At 45.4% G+C, this 19,028-nt stretch overlaps 1 protein-coding gene across 8 annotated transcripts in view; it reads left to right on the plus strand.

Moving 5' to 3' along the window:
• The window catches only part of srcin1a (SRC kinase signaling inhibitor 1a), a 616,941-nt gene that overhangs the window by 279,251 nt on the left and 318,662 nt on the right, over positions 1-19,028 (plus strand). Inside the window, exon 1 of one of the 8 annotated variants that reach the window (XM_073071786.1) lies at positions 4,675-5,160. The exons of the other annotated variants lie outside the window; for them this stretch is intronic. The gene's annotated coding sequence lies outside the window, so the exon portion shown is untranslated. Of the gene's footprint in view, positions 1-4,674; positions 5,161-19,028 lie in introns of those variants that run through there. 8 annotated transcript variants of the gene reach the window in all.

Here is a 19,028-nt window from a genome sequence, read left to right on the forward strand (position 1 = left end):
GGAGGGAGGCGAATGTTGTCCCCTTGTTCAAAAAACGTAGTAGGGATAGTCTGGGTAATTACAGACCAATGAGCCTTACTTCTGTGGTGGGAAAGCTATTGGAAAAGATTCTTAGAGATAGGATCTATGGGCATTTAGAGAATCATGGTCTGATCAGGGACAGTCAGCATGGCTTTGTGAAGGGCAGATCGTGCTTAACAAGCCTGATAGAGTTCTTTGAGGAGGTGACCAGGCATATAGATGAGGGTAGTGCAGTGGATGTGACCTACATGGATTTTAGTAAGGCATTTGACAATGTTCCACACCGTAGGCTTATTCAGAAAGTCAGAAGGCATGGGATCCAGGGAAGTTTGGCCAGGTGGATTCAGAATTGGCTTGCCTGCAGAAGGCAGAGGGTTGTGGTGGAGGGAGTACATTCAGATTGGAGGGTTGTGACTAGTGGTGTCCCACAAGGATCTGTTCTGGGAACTCTACTTTTCGTGATTTTTATTAACGACCTGGATGTGGGCGTAGAAGGGTGGGTTGGCAAGTTTGCAGACGACACAAAGGTTGGTGGCGTTGTAGATAGTGTAGAGGATTGTCGAAGATTGCAGAGAGACATTGATAGGATGCAGAAGTGGGCTGAGAAGTGGCAGATGGAGTTCAACCCGGAGAAGTGTGAGGTGGTACACTTTGGAAGGACAAACTCCAAGGCAGAGTACAAAGTAAATGGCAGGATACTTGGTAGTGTGGAGGAGCAGGGGGATCTGGGGGTACATGTCCACAGATCCCTGAAAGTTGTCTCACAGGTAGATAGGGTAGTTAAGAAAGCTTATGGGGTGTTAGCTTTCATAAGTAGAGGGATAGAGTTTAAGAGACGTGATGTAATGATGCAGCTCTATAAAACTCTAGTTAGGCCACACTTGGAGTACTGTGTCCATTTCTGGTCGCCTCAGTATAGGAAGGATGTGGAAGCATTGGAAAGGGTACAGAGGAGATTTACCAGGATGCTGCCTGGTTTAGAGAGTATGGATTATGATCAGAGGTTAAGGGAGCTAGGGCTTTACTCTCTGGAGAGAAGGAGGATGAGAGGAGACATGATAGAGGTGTACAAGATATTAAGAGGAATAGACAGAGTGGACAGCCAGCACCTCTTCCCCAGGGCACCACTGCTCAATACAAGAGGACATGGCTTTAAGGTAAGGGGAAGGAAGTTCAAGGGGGATATTAGAGGAAGGTTTTTCACTCAGAGAGTGGTTGGTGCGTGGAATGCACTGCCTGAGTCAGTGGTGGAGGCAGATACACTAGTGAAGTTTAAGAGACTACTAGACAGGTATATGGAGGAATTTAAGGTGGGGGGGGGGTTATATGGGAAGCAGGGTTTGAGGGTCGGCACAACATTGTGGGCCGAAGGGCCTGTAATGTGCTGTACTATTCTATGTTCCATTTTATTTATTTTTTTTCTCTCTGCTAGGTTATGTATTGCATTGAACTGCTGCTGCTAAGTTAACAAATTTCACATCATGTGCCAGTGATAATAAACCTGATTCTGATTCTGGTCTTTGGACTGTGGGAAGAAACCAGAACACCCAGAGGCAACCACACCATTACAGGGAGAATGTACAAACTCCTTACGGATAGGGGTAGGAATTGAACCCGGGTTGCTGGTACTATAAAGCGTTGTTCTAACCACTACGCCCCATCACTAGCTTGTATGGCATGAAATTTATTGTTTTATGGCAGCAGTACAGTGCAAATTATGATGAATCACAAAATAAATAGTTCAAGAAATGGGATAACGAGTTTATGTTCATGGGTTCATAGACCATTCAGATAGCCATTGGTGAAAGGGAATGAGCCATTCCTGCATCACTGAGTGTGGGTCTTCAGGCTCCTGTACCTCCTCCCTGATGATAGTAATGAGAAGAGGGCATGTTCTAGACGGCGAGGGTCTTTAGAACATAGATGAGGAGTAATTTCTTTAGCCAGAGGGTGGTGAATCTGTGGAATTCATTGCCACACAGTTGTCGAGGCCGAGTCATTGGGTATATTTAAAGCGGATGTTGATAGGTTCTTGATGTGTAAGGGCATAAGAGATGATGAGTAGAAGGCAGAAGAATGGGGTTGAGAGGGATGATCAAATGGCAGAGCAGACTTGATGGGCTGGATGGACTAATGCTGCTCCTGTGTCTTATGGACAGCCAGTACCTTTTTCCCAGGGCGGAAATGGCTAATACCAGGGGACATAATTTTAAGGTGAATAGAGTGGAGTATAGGGAGGATGTCAGAGGGAAGTTTTCTTCACCAAGTGGTGGGTGCTATCATGTTTGCTGTTGTGTGCTGGGGCAGCAGGCTGAGGGTAGCAGATACCAACAGAATCAACAAACTCATTCGTAAGGGCAGTGATTTTGTGGGGTGGAACTGGACTCTCTGACAGTGGTGTCTGAAAAGAGGATGCTGTCCAAGTCGCATGCCATCTTGGACAATGTCTCCCATCCACTCCATAATGTACTGGTTAGGCACAGGAGTACATTCAGCCAGAGATTCATTCCACCGAGATGTAACACTGAGTATCATAGGAAGTCATTCCTGCCTGTGGCCATCAAACTTTACAACTTCTCCCTTGGAGTGTCAGACACCCTGAGCCAATAGGCTGGTCCTGGACTTATTTCCACTTGGCATGATTAACTTATTATTATTTAATTATTTATGGTTTTATATTGCTTTATTTCTACACTATTCTTGGTTGGTGCGACTGTAACGAAACCCAATTTCCCTCGGGATCAATAAAGTATGTCTGTCTGTCTGAACATGTTGGCGGAGGTGGTAATATAGGCATTTAAGAGACTGTTAGATAGGCACATGGTTGTAAGAAAAATGGAGGGCTATGTGGAAGGGAGGCTTTAGATTGATATGGGAATCATTGAAAATTTGAATTGGGAACAGAGAGTAGGAATGAGAGTTGAAAATGAGACAAGTGATTTTGTCCAGATTATGAGGGGAGTCAGACAGGGTTGTGTTCTCTTTCCCGACCAATTCAACCTTTATAGTGAGAAGGTTTTAAGAGAAACTAGCAGTATTCCAGGCATCATAATTGGTGGATACATTTTGAACAACCTACGATACACAGACAACACTGGTAATACTGGCAGATACAATAGAAACTCATGTTTAGGCACATGGTTGAAAGAAAAATGGAGGTTTATGTGGGAGGGAAGGGTTAGAAGTGGGCCAAAGGGCCTGTACTGTGCTGTACTGTTCTATGTTTTATATTCTAATCTGCATGTTATTAGAGTATGGTACCAGACTCGGGGAACATGTGAACTCCACACGGACAGCAGCCAAGGTCAGGGAGGAACCGGAGTTGTGGGAGCTGTGAGACAGCAGCTGTACTAGCCACTGGTATATGCCACAAAATTTGTTGTTTTACATAGCAGTATATTCCAATACATAATACAAATTGTAAATTACAGTAAGAAGTGTGTGTGTGTGTATATATATATATATTTAAAAAAGTTAAATGAAATAAGTAGTGCTAAAATAGAAATAAAAATGTAATGAGGTAGTGTTCATGGGTTCAATGTCCATTCAGAAATCTAATGGCAGAGGGGAAGAAGCTGTTCCTGAATCATTGAGTGTGTGCCTTCAGGCTTCTGTACCTCCTCCTTGATAGTAACAATGAGAAGAGGGCACCGCCTGAGTCATGGGGGTATTTAATGATAGATGCCACCTTTTTGAGGCATCGCTCCTTGAAAGTGTCCTCTATTCTGGGGAGGCTAGTACCCATGATGGAGCTGACTGAGTTTACAACTCTCTGCAGCTTATTTTGATCCTGTGCAGTGCCCCCTTCCCCCACCTATACCAGACGGTGATGCAGCCAGTTAAGAGTATTGTCCACAGTATGTCTTTGATGACATACCAAATCTCTTCAAACTTCGTAATGAAATATAGCCAATGAAACATATAGTCTCAAAGTAATTCTTAAGTCTGCAACTTTTAGAGGAAATCCTGGAGGATTAGATACAAGAAACACTAAATAACAAGGCTAAGGAATGAGACACACAAAATGCTGGAGGAACTCAGTAGCATCTATGGAAGGGAATAAGCAGTCAACATTTCTGGCTGAGACTTTTCACCATGTCTTACTGATGATGAAGGGTTTCAGCCCAGAACTGTGGATTGTTTATTCCCCCCATTGATGCTGCCAGACCTGCTGAATTCTTCCAGTATTTTGAGCCTGTGTTGCTTTAGATTTCCAGCATCTGCAGAATATCTTGTGTTTGTTCTTAAGGAATGAGAACTAGCCGTTTTATCTTTGGCCATGTGGGCGCGTTGGACTGACATCTCCGTCTCTGTTAATGTGTGGAATGAATATTGTGCTAATATTTTTTGTGACTGCATGTGCTATATGTGATTGCAAGTACTTAGCTTTGGATCTTGGCCCCGGAAGAAAGCCATTTCGTTTAGCTATCTATATGTGCAGGTTTAAATGGCAATTAAACTTGCACTTGAAATTAAAATGATCCCGATTCGCGCCAGGGTGTGGGCACGGCAGCTTAATGCTGCAAAGCGCTTATGGCAGAGATGCTGAGGAAGGCGTGCGGAGCCTCCGCCCAGACGGCGAACTGGAAGACCCGCCGTTCGCCCGGTGAGTCAGCAGCGAGACACTGGGCTTCTACATCTCAGCAGTGATGACGTCTTCAGGGTTCACCACTCGCAGCGACGATGCAAATCAGAGGGGCGGAGCGAAGGGAAAGTTGGTCAATAATTATCAACTGAGCAGGAATATGCGGAGTATCTAATTAAAGTTGCTGGGGTTAATGTGGGAGCAGGAGGCAATAAACCCCGTTCTGCTGTGCTTCCGGAATCGGCGATACACACAGCATCGCGCACCGTTGCGGACTGGGTTACAGGTGGAGTGCAGGTAACCATGGAGAGAACTCACTTCCTCTTTAAGGAATGCAGTGATATCGCGTTGCAAAGGTCAGCACCGTGAAAGACATTACGGCGCCGTGTTCCAAACTGCGCTGTTAGCTCAGTTAACAACGGAGGGAAAAGGATAACAAAAACAGCTCGTTTGATTTAATTCACCCTACGGTCTGGCGGAAATGGCGTGGTGCCGTTGTCTCTGATGGCCGAGTGAATATCGCTGATTACTATTTAATCCGCTGCGCCTTCCAGGTAAGCACTAGTCTCACCTGAACTTGTTGAGAGTTTTTTTCCTCTGGAACAATCACGCTTTCACGTTTGATTTATGGATTGTGTGCACTCTGTTAACTCCAACCACAGCATACATGAGAAGGGTTTTGACCCGATTAATTTGGCAACCCTTGATTTAAGGGCATTATTAACAAGATAGATGCCCATTTGGATATCTCCTTTGGAGTTTCTTTTCCGGAATTCAGAGCAATTTACAACCAATGAAGTACAAAACGTAACGATGAACTTATGCACAGCAAGATCCCACGGACAGCAATGGGATGGACCTTAACTTGGCAATGTTGAGTGAGAAATATCTTTACTCCATCCACAACAGGGAGGATTTCCTGGTGGCCAGCTATTTTTATTAGGGTCCCCATCCTCATTCCAAACACCATCCTGATATGGCCTCTTATACTCCCACTATGAAGGCATTCTCAGGTTAGAGGCGTAGCACCTCATACTCCATCTGGGTAGCCTCCAAACTGATGGGATGAATATTGATTTCTCTAACTTCTCCCCTCCTCCTTCTCTCTTTTTTTTCCATTCACCATTCTTGCCCACTTCTTGCCACTTCTCATCTCCTCACCAGCCCAAAACCCTCCCTCTGGTGTTCCTCCTCCTTCCCTAGCTCCCATGGTTCATTGTCCACTGGGAATGGAAGCACTGTGTGTAACACAGAAAATGCCAGTGGAACTCAGCAGGTCAGGCAGCATTTATGGAGAGATAAACAGCCAATGTTTCAGGCTAAGACCTTTATTGTGGCTCCCCACTTAATCCTTTGTTTCTCCTTGTCTCGCCATCACCTATCTGTGGTGCCTCTCTCCTTCCCTTCCTTTCATGGTCCACTGCCTCCTCTCCTATGTCAGATTCCTCCTTCAGCCCTATACCTCTTGCACCTATCACCTTCCAGCTTCTCGGTTCATCCCCTCTCCCGCCTTTCCCCCTTCACCTGATCTCGCCTATCACCCGCCAGCTTGTACTCCTTCCCTTCCTTCTACCTTCCTCTGGCTTCTGCCCCTTTCCTTTCCAGTCCTGATGAAGGTCTTGGCCTGAAACTTCAACCAATTATTCCATGGCATAGATGCTGCCAGAACCTGTTACTCTGGATTTCCAGTATCTGCAGAACCTCTTGTGTATATCCTTTAAGTTTCTTTTTGGGATGCCAGCATTTTGCAATCAGTAAGGTAAAAAATGTGGCATTCCACTTGTGCACAGCAAGATCCCACAAACAGCGATGTGGTGGTCCTTGGTGGTGTTGAGTAGGAGATGTGTATTTGGAGTTTTTTCCGGCTCCTTGTTGGAAAATTCATGAGGGACCTTTTGTGTTTCTTCCTGCTCCTCCCCCCACCCCCCCACCGCTGAAATAGAAAATATTTCCATTTGACATCTGTGTCTGAAAGTCAGCACCTCTGGCGGTGCTGCACTTCCCTCACAACCGCAGTTGTCCTAGTTTTTGAGCTCAAGTATCTGGAACGTAATTAGTGCGAGACTGCCTGTGTAGAGGCTTGTTTGAGTAGAGAAACCCATTCCCAATGAGATTTTTAAAAAAGGGTGGAATAAGCAATTGCAAGCATAGATCAGTCAGGGTCTGGAACTCAAAGGTTGCCTTACAGGGCTAATGGCTAGTCTAGAGGAAGAGATAAGCTGATCCTAATCTTAGAAAATCAGTTCAGTTGTGCAAGAACTGAACTGTTGTGCAGTTTTGGTCACCTACCTACAGGAAAGATGTAAATAAGTTTGAAAGAGTACAGAGAAAATTAGCAAGGAGGTTGCTGGGACTGGAGGACCTAAGTTATAATGAAAGATTGCATTGGTTAAAACTTTATTCCTTAGAAGATTGAGGGGAGATTTGATAGAGGTATACAAAATTGAGGGTATAGATAGGGTAAATGCAAGCGGGCTTCTTCCACTGAGGTTGTGTGGGGCTACCTCCAGAGGTCATGGGTTAAGTCTGAAAGGTGAAATGTTTAAGGGGAGCATAAGGGAGGCTATTTGGGTGGAATTGAGGAATGGGAAAGGTGTAGTAACACTTATAGGGGTGTATTATAGACCACCTAATGGGGAGCTAGAATTGGAGGAGTAAATTTGCAAGGAGATAGCAGATATTTGTAGTAAGCACAGGGTTGTGATTGTGGGAGATTTTAATTTTCCACACATAGACTGGGAAGCCCATACTGTAAAAGGAATGGATGGTTTGGAGTTTGTAAAATGTGTGCAGGATAGTTTTTTGCAGCAATACATAGAGGTACCGACTAGAGAAGAAGCAGTGTTGGATCTTCTGTTAGGGAATGAGATAGGTCAGGTGACAGAGGTATGTGTTGGGGAGCACTTCGGGTCCAATGATCCCAATGCCATTAGTTTCAGTAAAATTATGGAGAAGGATAATTTTTACAATGATTTTAAGTTCCCTGGCCCCACCACCTTATTTTCACCATGGACATCCAGTCCCTATATACCTCCATCCCCCACCTGGACAGTCTCAAAGCTCTTCGCTTCTTTTTGGATTCTGGACCTAACCAATTCCCCTCTACCACCACTCTCCTCTGTCTAGCAGAATTAGTTCTTACTCTCAATAATTTCTCCTTTGGCTCCTCCCACTTCCTCCAAACCAAGGGTGTAGCCATGGGCACCCGCATGGGTCCCAGTTATGCCTGCCTTTTCGTTGGCTTTGTGGAACAGTCCATGTTTCAAGTCTATACGGGTATCCATCCCCCTCTTTTCCATCGCTACATCGATGACTGCAATGGCGCTGCCTCCTGCACGCATGCTGAGCTCGTTGACTTCATTAACTTTGCCTCCAACTTTCACCCTGTCCTCAAATTTACCTGGTCCATTTCTGACACCTCCCTCCCTTTTCTTGATCTTTCTGTCTCCATCTCTGGAGATGGCTTATCTACTGATATCTACTATAAGCCTACAGACTCTCACAGCTACCTGGACTATTCCTCTTTCAAAAATGTCACCCCCTTCCGGCAATTCCTCCGTCTCCGCCGCATCTGCTCTCAGGATGAGGCTTTTCATTCCGGGACAAAGGAGATGTCTTCCTTTTTTAAACAAAGGGGCTTCCCTTCCTCCACCATCAACTCTGCTCTGAAACGCATCTCTCCCATTTCCCGCACATCTGCCCTCACCCCATCCGCCCACCACCCCACTCGGGATAGGGTTCCCCTTGTCCTCACCTACCACCCCACCAGCCTCCAGGTCCAATGTATAACTCTACGTAACTTCCACCACCTCCAATGGGATCCCACTACCAAGCACATCTTCCCCCCCCCCCCCCCCCCCCCCCCCGCTTTCCGCAGGGATCCCTATGCGACTCCCTTGTCCACTCGCCCATCCCTTCCCACCAATCTCCCTCCTGGCACTTATCCTTGTAAGCGGAACAAGTGCTATACCTGCCCTTACACTTCTTCCCTCACCACCATTCAGGGCCCCAGACAGTCCATCCAGGTGAGGCGACACTTCACCTGTGAGTCGGCTGGTGTGGTATACTGCGTCAGGTGCTCCCGGTGTGGCCTTTTATATATTGGTGAGACCCGACGCAGACTGGGAGACCGTTTCGCTGAACACCTACGCACTGTCCGCCAGAGAAAGCAGGATCTCCCAGTGGCCACACATTTTAATTCCACGTCTGATTCCCATTCTGATATGTCTATCCATGGCCTCCTCTACTGTCAAAATGAATCCAAACTCAGGTTGGAGGAACAACACCTTTTATACCGGCTGGGTAGCCTCCAACCTGATGGCATGAACATTGACTTCTCTAACTTCTGTTAATGCCCCTCCTCCCCTTCTTACCCCATCCCTGACATATTTAGTTGTTTTTTTTCTCTCTCTCTGCCCATCACACTGCCTGTTCTCCATCTCTCTCTGGTGCTCCCCCACCCCCCCCTTCTTTCTCCCGAGGCCTCCCGTCCCATGATCCTTTCCCTTCTCCAGCTCTGTATCACTTTTGCCGATCACCTTTCCAGCTCTTAGCTTCATCCCACCCCCTGAGGTCTTCTCCTATGATTTCGCATTTCCCCCTCCCCCCACTACTTTCAAATCTCTTAATATCTTTCCTTTCAGTTAGTCCTGATGAAGGGTCTCGACCCGAAACGTCGGCAGTGCTTCTCCCTATAGATGCTGCCTGGCCTGCTGTGTTCCACCAGCATTTTGTGTGTGTTACTAGAATGTTACCTGGGTTTCAGCACCTAAGTTACAGGGAAAGATTGAACAAGTTAGGTCTTTATTCTTTGGAACGTAGGAGGTTGAGGGGGGACTTGATAGAGGTATTTAAAATTATGAGGGGGATAGATAGAGTTGACGTGGATAGGCTTTTTCCATTGAGAGTAGGGGAGATTCAAACAAGAGGACATGAGTTGAGAGTTAGGGGACAAAGGTTTAAGGGTAACACGAGGGGGAATTTCTTTACTCAGAGAGTGGTAGCTGTGTGGAACGAGCTTCCAGTAGAAGTGGTAGAGGTAGGTTCGGTATTGTCATTTAAAGTAAAATTGGATAGGTATATGGACAGGAAAGGAATGGAGGGTTATGGGCTGAGTGCAGGTCAGTGGGACTAGGTGAGAGTAAGCGTTCGGCATGGACTAGAAGGGCCGAGATGGCCTGTTTCCGTGCTGTAATTGTTATATGGTTATAAGGGGAAACTTCTTCACTCAGAGGGCCATGAGAGTGTGAAATGAGCAGCTAGCACAATTTCGATTTCACCATTGAAGAGAAATTTGAATAGGTACGTGGATGGGAGGGGTATGGAGGGTGATGGTCTGGGTGCAGGTTGATATGACCTGGCACTTTGGTTTGGCATGGCTGGATGGGCCAAAGGGCCTATTTCTAAGCTGTAGTTTTCTATGACTAAGAACACCCTGCACAATCAGGAAGCTAACCAACACCTCTTCTGAGGAGGAGGGTGAAGGGAGCTGGACTATGCACATCTATCCTCACATCCTTCTACAGATGTGCAGTAGAGAGCACCCTAGCACGCTGCGTCACTGCTTGTTATAGAAACTGCACTGTGGTGGACAGGAAGACTTCTACAACGGGTAGTCAAAACTGCCCAACACATCACAACCACTCGCCTATCTGCCATCAAGGGCATTGTCAGAAAAGGGCCAGTAGCATCATGAAAGATCCCACCCACCCTGCTCTTCGACTGCATGTTCCACTGGCATCAGGGAGGGGGCTACATAGCTTCCATGCCAGGACCATCAGACTCAAAAACAGTTACTTTCCCCAAACAGTAAGGCTCATCAACACCTCCACCCACCCAACCATCACTACTTTATCACTTCCTGTCAGAGTCCTCTGTGTGTGTGTGTGTTTTTGAATATTTATATATTTTTAATTATTGTGTTATTTAATTATAGTGTTCTTTATCTTATAGTGATTTTATTTAGTGCTTTTTATTCTGCATTGGATCTGGAGTAACAATTATTTTGTTCTTCTTTACATTGTGTACTGGAAATGACATTAAACAACCTTGAAGGAAGTAGATATCTGGGAGGGAGGTACAAGCTAGATAATATTACACAATTCAGCAAGGTTCAATACTGAGAAAGAGATACCTGGGCTGGAATCCAGTTGTGTGGAATATTTGGGTTCATCAGAAAACAGAAAAACAAACTCTATTACGGATGGTGTTTCGCTAGACCACTGTATGTGAAGTGTGATATAATCGATAACATGGCATTACCACATCATAAACCTGCAAGATGCATGAGAGGTCTAGACCACTCAGCAAGTCTGCTCTGTCATTCTACCATGGCTGATATATTAATCCTCTCAACCCCATTCTCTTCCCTTCCTCCCCATAACCTTTAATGCCCTGACTAATCAAGAGCCTATCATCCTCCACTTTAAATATACTCAATGACTTGGCCGCCACAGCCGTCCAGGGCAAAGGATTTCACATGTTCACCATCTACTGGCTAAAGAAATTCCTCCTCATTGCTGTTCTCAATAGACGTCCCTCTATTCTGAGGCTGTGTCCTCTGGTCCTAGGTTCACTCACTTCATGAAACATCCTCTCCACATCCACTCTATCCAGGCCTTTCAATATTTGATAGGTTTCAATGAGATCCCTTCCTCACTTTTAGAAACTCCAGTGAGTACAGGTCCAGAGCCATCAAATGCTCCTCGTATGTTAACCCTTTCATTCTCAGAATCATTCTCTGAACCTCCACTGGATCCTCTCCAATGCCTTCACATCTTTTCTTAGATAAGAGGCCTAAAATGCCTTAAAACATCAGCATCACATCCTTGCTCTTGTATTCTAGTCCTCTGAAAATCAGTGCTAACATGACATTTGCCTTCCAATGTATTTGTCAGGCAAGATTATCCCTTAAAGCCATGCTAACTTTGGCCTATTTTAATGTGCGCCTCCAAGTACCCTGAAACTTCATCCTTAATAATGGATTCCAACATCTTTCCAACCATGGAAGTCAGGCTAACGGGCCTATAATTTCCTTTTTTTCTGCTTCCCTCTCTTAAAGAGTGGAGTGAGATTTGCAATTTTGCAGTCCTCTGGAACTATTCCAGAATCTAGTGATTCTTGAAAGATCATTGCTAATGCCTCCACAATCTCTTCAGTTACCTTTTTCAGCACCCTGGGGTGTAGTCCATCTGGTCCAAATGATTTATTTACCTTTAGACCTTTCAGTTTCCCAAGCACCTTCTCCTTAGCAATAGCAACAACACTCACTTCTGTCCCCTGACACTCTCATACTGCTATGTCTTCCACAGTGAAGACTGATGTAAAATACTTACTAAGTTTGTCTGCCATTTCTTTCCTCACAGTATCACTACACAATGCATTGACTTGTATACCAACTGCACCATCCTCAACCCCATCACTCTGGTTCCAATCCCCCTGTCAAATTAGGTTAAACCCTCCCCAACAGCTCTAATAACCTGACCACAACAATATTGGTCCTCCTCTGGCTCAGGTGTAACCTGTCCATTTTGTACAGGTCATACCTTCCCCAGAATAGATCTCCACGATCCAGAAATCTGAAAACCATTGCCCTTGCACCACTTCCTCAGCCACTCATTCATCTATCTGGACTATCATCATATTCCTGCCCTGACTAACATATGGTACTATGAGTAATCCAAAGATTAATATTTTGAAAGTCCCGGTCTTCAGCCTCTATACTCAATGTCTTCTCTGTTTCTACCTATGTCGTTGGTACCAATATGTACAATTGGCTATTCACCAGAGAATCATCTGCAGCCACTCTGAGATATCCTGGACCTTGCCCCCTGGGAGGCAACACACCATCCTGGCATCTCTTTCACAGCTGCAGAATCTCCTGTCCGCCCCCTTAACTATCGAGTCTCCTGTCACAAATAGCTTTGCCTGACTTTACCCTTCCCTGCTGAGCCTCAGAGCCGTTCACAGTGGCACCGGCCTGCTGTGCCTTGATAGGCCTCAATTATTTATGGAGTGGTGGTGATCAGTTAAGGAATCCAATACATGACCTTTAACACAAGGGATTCTGCAGATACTGGAAATCCAAAGCAATGGGCACACAAAATGCTGGAAGAACTCAGCAAGTCAGTTAGCATCTATGGAGAGGAATAAACAGTCAGTGTTCTGGACAGAGTCCCTCATCAGGACTCAATAGAGATGATCTTGTTTCTTTGACCTGTGGGTTGCCTTAGCAATAAAACTAGCAATGTCATGTTGTGATTTGCCAATTCCCCTTTTGATTACTGCACTCAACACGTGTTTCTCATTTGAGTGATCTTGGTGACATTTTATTGAGCTTTCAGCTGAACTGGCCACGTGGAAAGGCTACTGGAATTTGGAAAGCTTTGAACCTACAGTACAGTAGCAGTATGTGTGATGCTATTACAGCTTCAAGCGTTGAATCGGAGTTCAATTCTGGCACCGTCTGTAAGGAGTTTGGACATTCGCACCATGACCATGTGGGTTTCCTCCAGATGCTCCAACAGTCCAGGTTAGCAGGTTAATTGGTAAACTGTCCTGTTAACAGGCCATTGTTAAATAGCCTATTTAATGAGGCTATTTGGGCTGGAAGGGCCTGTTCTGCACTGGATCTCTAATTTAAAATAAATTGTAAATAAAATAATTCAATGTTGTGGGCCGTAACTTGTCAGAAGATGAGGTGCTCTTGATTTTGCTTGCATTGGACTTCACTAGAACAGTAAGCCAGCTTTGAGCGAGAGGTCAGGCTGAGGATGGGGTAACTGGAATCTCGGGTAGAGAGATGGATGATGGAAGTGAACACAAGGGGGTTGCAACAGGAGATGTACAGGTCACTTGTCAGATCACACTTGGAGTATCGTGAGCAGTTTGGCCCCTTATTTATTTGAGACCTGATGGAGGGTCTCGGCCTGAATCGACTGTTTAATCTTTTCCACAGATGCTGCGGAGCCTGCTGAGTTCCTCCAGTATTTTGCGTGTAGCTTGGATTTCCAGCATCTGCAGACTTGCTCGTGTTTATGCCCTTATTTATTTAACTTGGTTATTTAGAGGTACAGCCCAATGAGCTGCACCACCCAGTAACCCACAAGACAGTTTACAATGACCAATTAGCCTACTAACCAGTACATCTTTGGACTGTGGGAGAAAGCTTGGCTCTTTTCTGTGGGCTGTAATCAGCATGAGAGGTCACTCATTGGTGACGCAGTACGAAGTTGAAAATGAATGGGCCATTATTGGAGTGGCTGTTGGGTGACTGGGCCATTGGTGGAGTGGTCAGACTTTGGCCTAACATGTTTAGGTGAAAACAGGCTTGGCCAACCACAGGTGGAGTTTTTAAGCAAGTTAGTTTCTAGTAAGTTTTTTTTTTTGTTACTACATACCTAGTGCACTGAGAATGGGTTTGAAAATAGTGTTGTGTTCTTTGTGTGAGATGAGGTAAGTGGGAGATCGTCAGTCTCCCTGATAACTACATCTGCATGAAGTGCAGCGCACAGGCGTTGCTTGGAGACTGTGTTAGGGAACTGGAGCTGCAGCTGGCTGACCTTTGGCTCATATGGGAGAATGAGGAAATAATAGGAGCTACAGGGAGGTAGTCACCCCAAAGGTGCAGGAGCCAGGTGCCTGGGTGACTGTCAGGAGAGGGAAAGGGAATAGTCAGCCAGTACAGAGCACCCCCGTGGCTATTCCCCTCAATGATAAGTATACCACTTTGGATACTGTTGGGGGAGTGACCTACTGGGGGGGAGAGCCGCAGCAACAAGGTCTCTGTCACTGAGTCTGACTCTGGCTCGGAAGGGAAGGGAGGAGAAGAGGAGTGCAGTAGTGATAGAGGATTCCATAGTTAGAGGATCAGAAAGCAGATTCTGTGGGTGTGAAAAGAGACATCCGGATGGTATGTTGCCTCCCAGGTGCCAAGTTTGGGGATGTCTCGGATTGATCCAGGGCATTCTAAAGGGAGAGGGTGAACAGCCAAAAGTCGTGGTACAATTAGTACCAATGACATCAAGTCAAGTCACTTTTATCATCATTTCAACCATAACTGCTGGTACAGTACACAGTAAAAATGAGACAATGGTTTTTCAGGACCATGGTGTTACATGACACAGTACAAAAACTAGACTGAACTACGTAAAAAACAACACAGAAAAAAAACCCAACTACACTAGACTACAGACCTACACAGGACTGCATAAAGTGCACAAAACAGTGCAGGAATTACAATAAATAATAAACAGGACAATAGGGCAGTAAGTTGGTGTCAGTCCAGGCTCTGGGTATTGAGGAGTCTGATAGCTTGGGGGAAGAAACTTGAGTCAAGTCAACTTTTATTGTTATTTCGACCATAACTGCTGGTACAGTGAATAGTAAAAATGAGACAACGTTTTTCATGGACCATGGTTTACATGACACAGTACAAAAAACTAGATTGAACTACGTAATAAAAAAAACAGAGAAAGCTACACTAGACTACAGACCTACACAGGACTGCATAAAGTGCACAAAAACAGTGCAGGCATTACAATAAATAATAAACAGGACAGTAGGACAAGGTGTCAGTCCAGGCTTCGGGTATTGAGGAGTCTGATAGCTTGGGGGAAGAAACTGTTACATAGTCTGGTCGTGAGAGCCCGAATGCTTCGGAGCCTTTTCCCAGACGACAGGAGGGAGAAGAGTTTGTACGAGGGGTGCATGGGGTCCTTCATAATGCTGTTTCCTTTGCAGATGCAGCGTGTAGTGTAAATGTCCGTAATGGTGGGAACAGAGACCCCGATGATCTTCTCAACTGACCTCACTATCCGCTGCAGGGTCTTGCGATCCGAGATGGTGCGATTTCCGAACCAGGCAATGATGCAGCTGCTCAGGATGCTCTCAATACAACCCCTGTAGAATGTGATGAGGATAGGGGGAGTGGGAGATGGACTTTCCTCAGCCTTAGCAAAAAGTAGAGATGCTGCTGGGCTTTCTTTACTATGGAGCTGGTGTTGAGGGACCAGGTGAGATTCTCTGCCAGGTGAACACCAAGAAATTTGGTGCTCTTAACGATCTCTACCGAGGAGCCGTCGATGTTCAGCGAGGAGTGGTTGCTCCGTGCCCTCCTAAAGTCAACAACCATCTCTTTTGTTTTGTTCACATTCAGAGACAGGTTGTTGGTTCTGCACCAGTCCGTTAGCCGCTGCACCTCCTCTCTGTAAGCTGACTCGTCGTTCTTGCTGATGAGACCCACCATGGTCGTGTCATCAGCGAACTTGATGATGTGGTTCGAGCTGTGTGTTGAAGCACAGTCGTGGGTCAGCAGAGTGAACAGCAGTGGACTGAGCACACAGCCCTGGGGGGTGTGCTCATGGATACATTGGTAGGAAAAGGGAGGAAGTCTTGAAGAGAGAATATAAAAAAATTAGGCAGAAGGCAAAAAAGCAGGACCTCCAGGATAGTAATCTCTGGATTGCTGCCTGTGCCACACACCAGTGAGGGTAAGAATAAAATTATTTGATAGATGAATGTGTGGCTGAGGAACTAGTACAGGGGACAGAGTTTCAGATTTCTGAATCATTAGGATCTCTTCTGGGAAATGTATGACTGCTACAAAAAGGACTGGTTACATCTGAACCAGAGGGGGACCAATATCCTTGTGGGCAGGTTTGCTGGAGCTGTGGGGAAGTTTTTAAACTAATTTGGCAGGGCGATGGCAGCTGGAGTGATAGGGCTGAGGAGGGGCAGTTGGTATACTAGTAGATGCAGTATGTAGTGTTACTGTGAGGAAGGACAGGCAGATGATGGGAGAAAATTGATGTCAGTGGAATGAGTTAGTGTACCAGGGAGCCCAAATCAAATGAATACAGGACTGAAGGCATTATGTTTGAATGCATGCAGTATTTGGATTAAGTTAGATGATCTTTTGGTGCAGTTAGAGATTGGCAGGTATGATGTTGCAGGCATCTCTGAGTTGTGGTTGAAAGAAGATCATAGTTGTGAGCCTGACATCAAAGGATACACATTGTATTGAATGGACAAACAGGTGGGCAGAGTGGGTGGGGTGGCTCTGTTGGTTTAAAAAAAAATGAAATCAAATCCTTAGAAAGAGGTGACATGGGATCAGAAGATGTAGAATTGTTGTGGGTAGAGTTAAGAAACTGCAAGGGTAAAAAGCTCCTGATGGGAGTTATATACAGGCCTCTGAACAGTAGCCAGGATGTGGGATACATATTACAACAGGAGATAGAAAATGTATGTAAAAAAGGCAATGTTGCAATAATCATGGGAGATTTCAATATGCAGGTAGATTGCAAAGATCAGGTTGGTACTGGATCCCAAGTGAGGGGATTTGTAGAATGCCTACGAGACGGCTTTCTAGAGCAGTTTGTGATTGAGCCCACTAGGGGAATGGCAATTCTGGAATGGGTGTTAATGTGATGACCCAAATTTGATTAGGGAGCTTAAGGTAAAGGAACCCCTAGGAGTCAGTGATCATAATATGATAGAATTCACCTTGCAGTTTGTGAAGGAGAAGCTAAAATTGAATGTATCAGTATTACAATGGAGTAAAGGGAATTACTGAGGCATGAGAGAGGAGCTGGCCAAAGTTAATTTGAAGGGGTCTCTAGCAGGGATGATGGCAGAACAGCAATAGCTGACTTTTCTGGGGAAAATTTAGAAGGCGGAGGACTGGGAAATTGCAAATGTTAGTCCACCCTTTAAGAAAAGAGGGAAGGAAATGATAGGCCAGTTACCCTGACTTCAGTGGTTGGAAAGATGTTGGACTCAGTTTGGACTTATTTGGATGATAAATAAGTGATAATAAAATAGTAATAATAATAATAATAATGTGATAATAATAAAATAAAGCAGATGATAAAATGGGCCAAAGTCAGCATGGCTTTCGAAAGGGGAAATCTTGTATGACAAATCTATGGGAGTTTTTTTGAGGAACTAACAGGCAGGTTAGACGAAGGAGTGTCAGTGGCTGTCGATCATTTGGGTTTTCAGAAGGCCTTTGACAAGGTGCTATACATGAAGCTGCTTAACAAGAAAAGAGCTTATGGTATTACAGGAAGGTACAGGCATGGATAGAAGATTGGCTGATTGGCAGGAGGTAAAGTGTGTGAATAAAGTGATAGTTTTCTGGTAGGCTGCAAGTGACCAGTTGAGTGCCAGAGGGGTTGGCATTGGGACAGCTTCTTTTCACTCCATATATCAATGATTGGATGAAGGAACTGATGGCTTTGTCGCCAAGTGTGCGGATGATACAAAGATAGGTGGGGGGCAGGTAGTGTTGAGGAAGCAGGGTGTTTGCAGAAGGACGCAGACCGATTAGGGAAATGGACAAAGAAATGGCAAATGAAATATTGTGTAGGGAAGTTCATGGTCATACTGTTTGACAGAAGGAATGAAGGTGTAGACGATTTTCGAAATGGGGAGAAAGTGATAAAATCAGAGGTGCCAAAGGGACTTGGGATTCCTCGTACAGGATTCCCTAAAGGTTAACTTGCAAGTTGAATCAGTGGTGAAGGGAAGTGCAATGTTAGCATTCATTTTGAAAGAACTGGAATATAAAAGTAATGATGAGGCTTTATAAGGCATGGGTCAGTCTGCATTTCTAGTACTGAGCAGTCTTGAGCCTCTTGTCTAGGAAAAGATATGCTGGCATTGGAGGGGGTCCAGAGGAGGTTCAAAAGAAATATTCTGGGAATGAAGGGGTTAACATACGAGGAGCGTTTGATGGCTCTGGGCTTGTACCCACTGGAGTTCAGAAGAATGAGGAGGGGATCCCATTGAAACCCATTGTATATTGATGGAGTGGATGTGGAGAGGATGTTTCCTATAATGGGGGAGTCTAGGACCAGAGGGCACAGATGGAGTGGATGTGGAGAGGATGTTTCCTATAGTGGGGGAGTCTAGGACCAGAGGACACAGATAGAGTGGATGTGGAGAGGATGTTTCCTATAGTGGGGGAGTCTAGGACCAGAGGGCACAGATAGAGTGGATGTGGAGAGGATGTTTCCTATAGTGGGGGAGTCTAGGACCAGAGGGCACAGATGGAGTGGATCTGGAGAGGATGTTTCCTATAGTGGGGGAGTCTAGGATCAGAGGACACAGATAGAGTGGATGTGGAGAGGATGTTTCCAGTAGTGGGGGAGTCTAGGACCAGAGGGCACAGATAGAGTGGATGTGGAGAGGATGTTTCCTATAGTGGGGGAGTCTAGGACCAGAGGGCACAGATAGAGTGGATGTGGAGAGGATGTTTCCTATAGTGGGGGAGTCTCGTACAGCCTCAGAATTGAGGGACATCCATTTAGGAGAGATGAGAGGAAAAATTTCTTTGGCCAGTGAGTGGTGAATATGTGGAATTGATTGACACAGACAGCTGGGATGGAATGGCGGAGCAGCCTCTGGTTTGAATGACCTA

The sequence above is a fragment of the Hemitrygon akajei genome, chromosome 18, assembly GCF_048418815.1.
Source record: "Hemitrygon akajei chromosome 18, sHemAka1.3, whole genome shotgun sequence".
NCBI lineage: Eukaryota > Metazoa > Chordata > Chondrichthyes > Myliobatiformes > Dasyatidae > Hemitrygon > Hemitrygon akajei.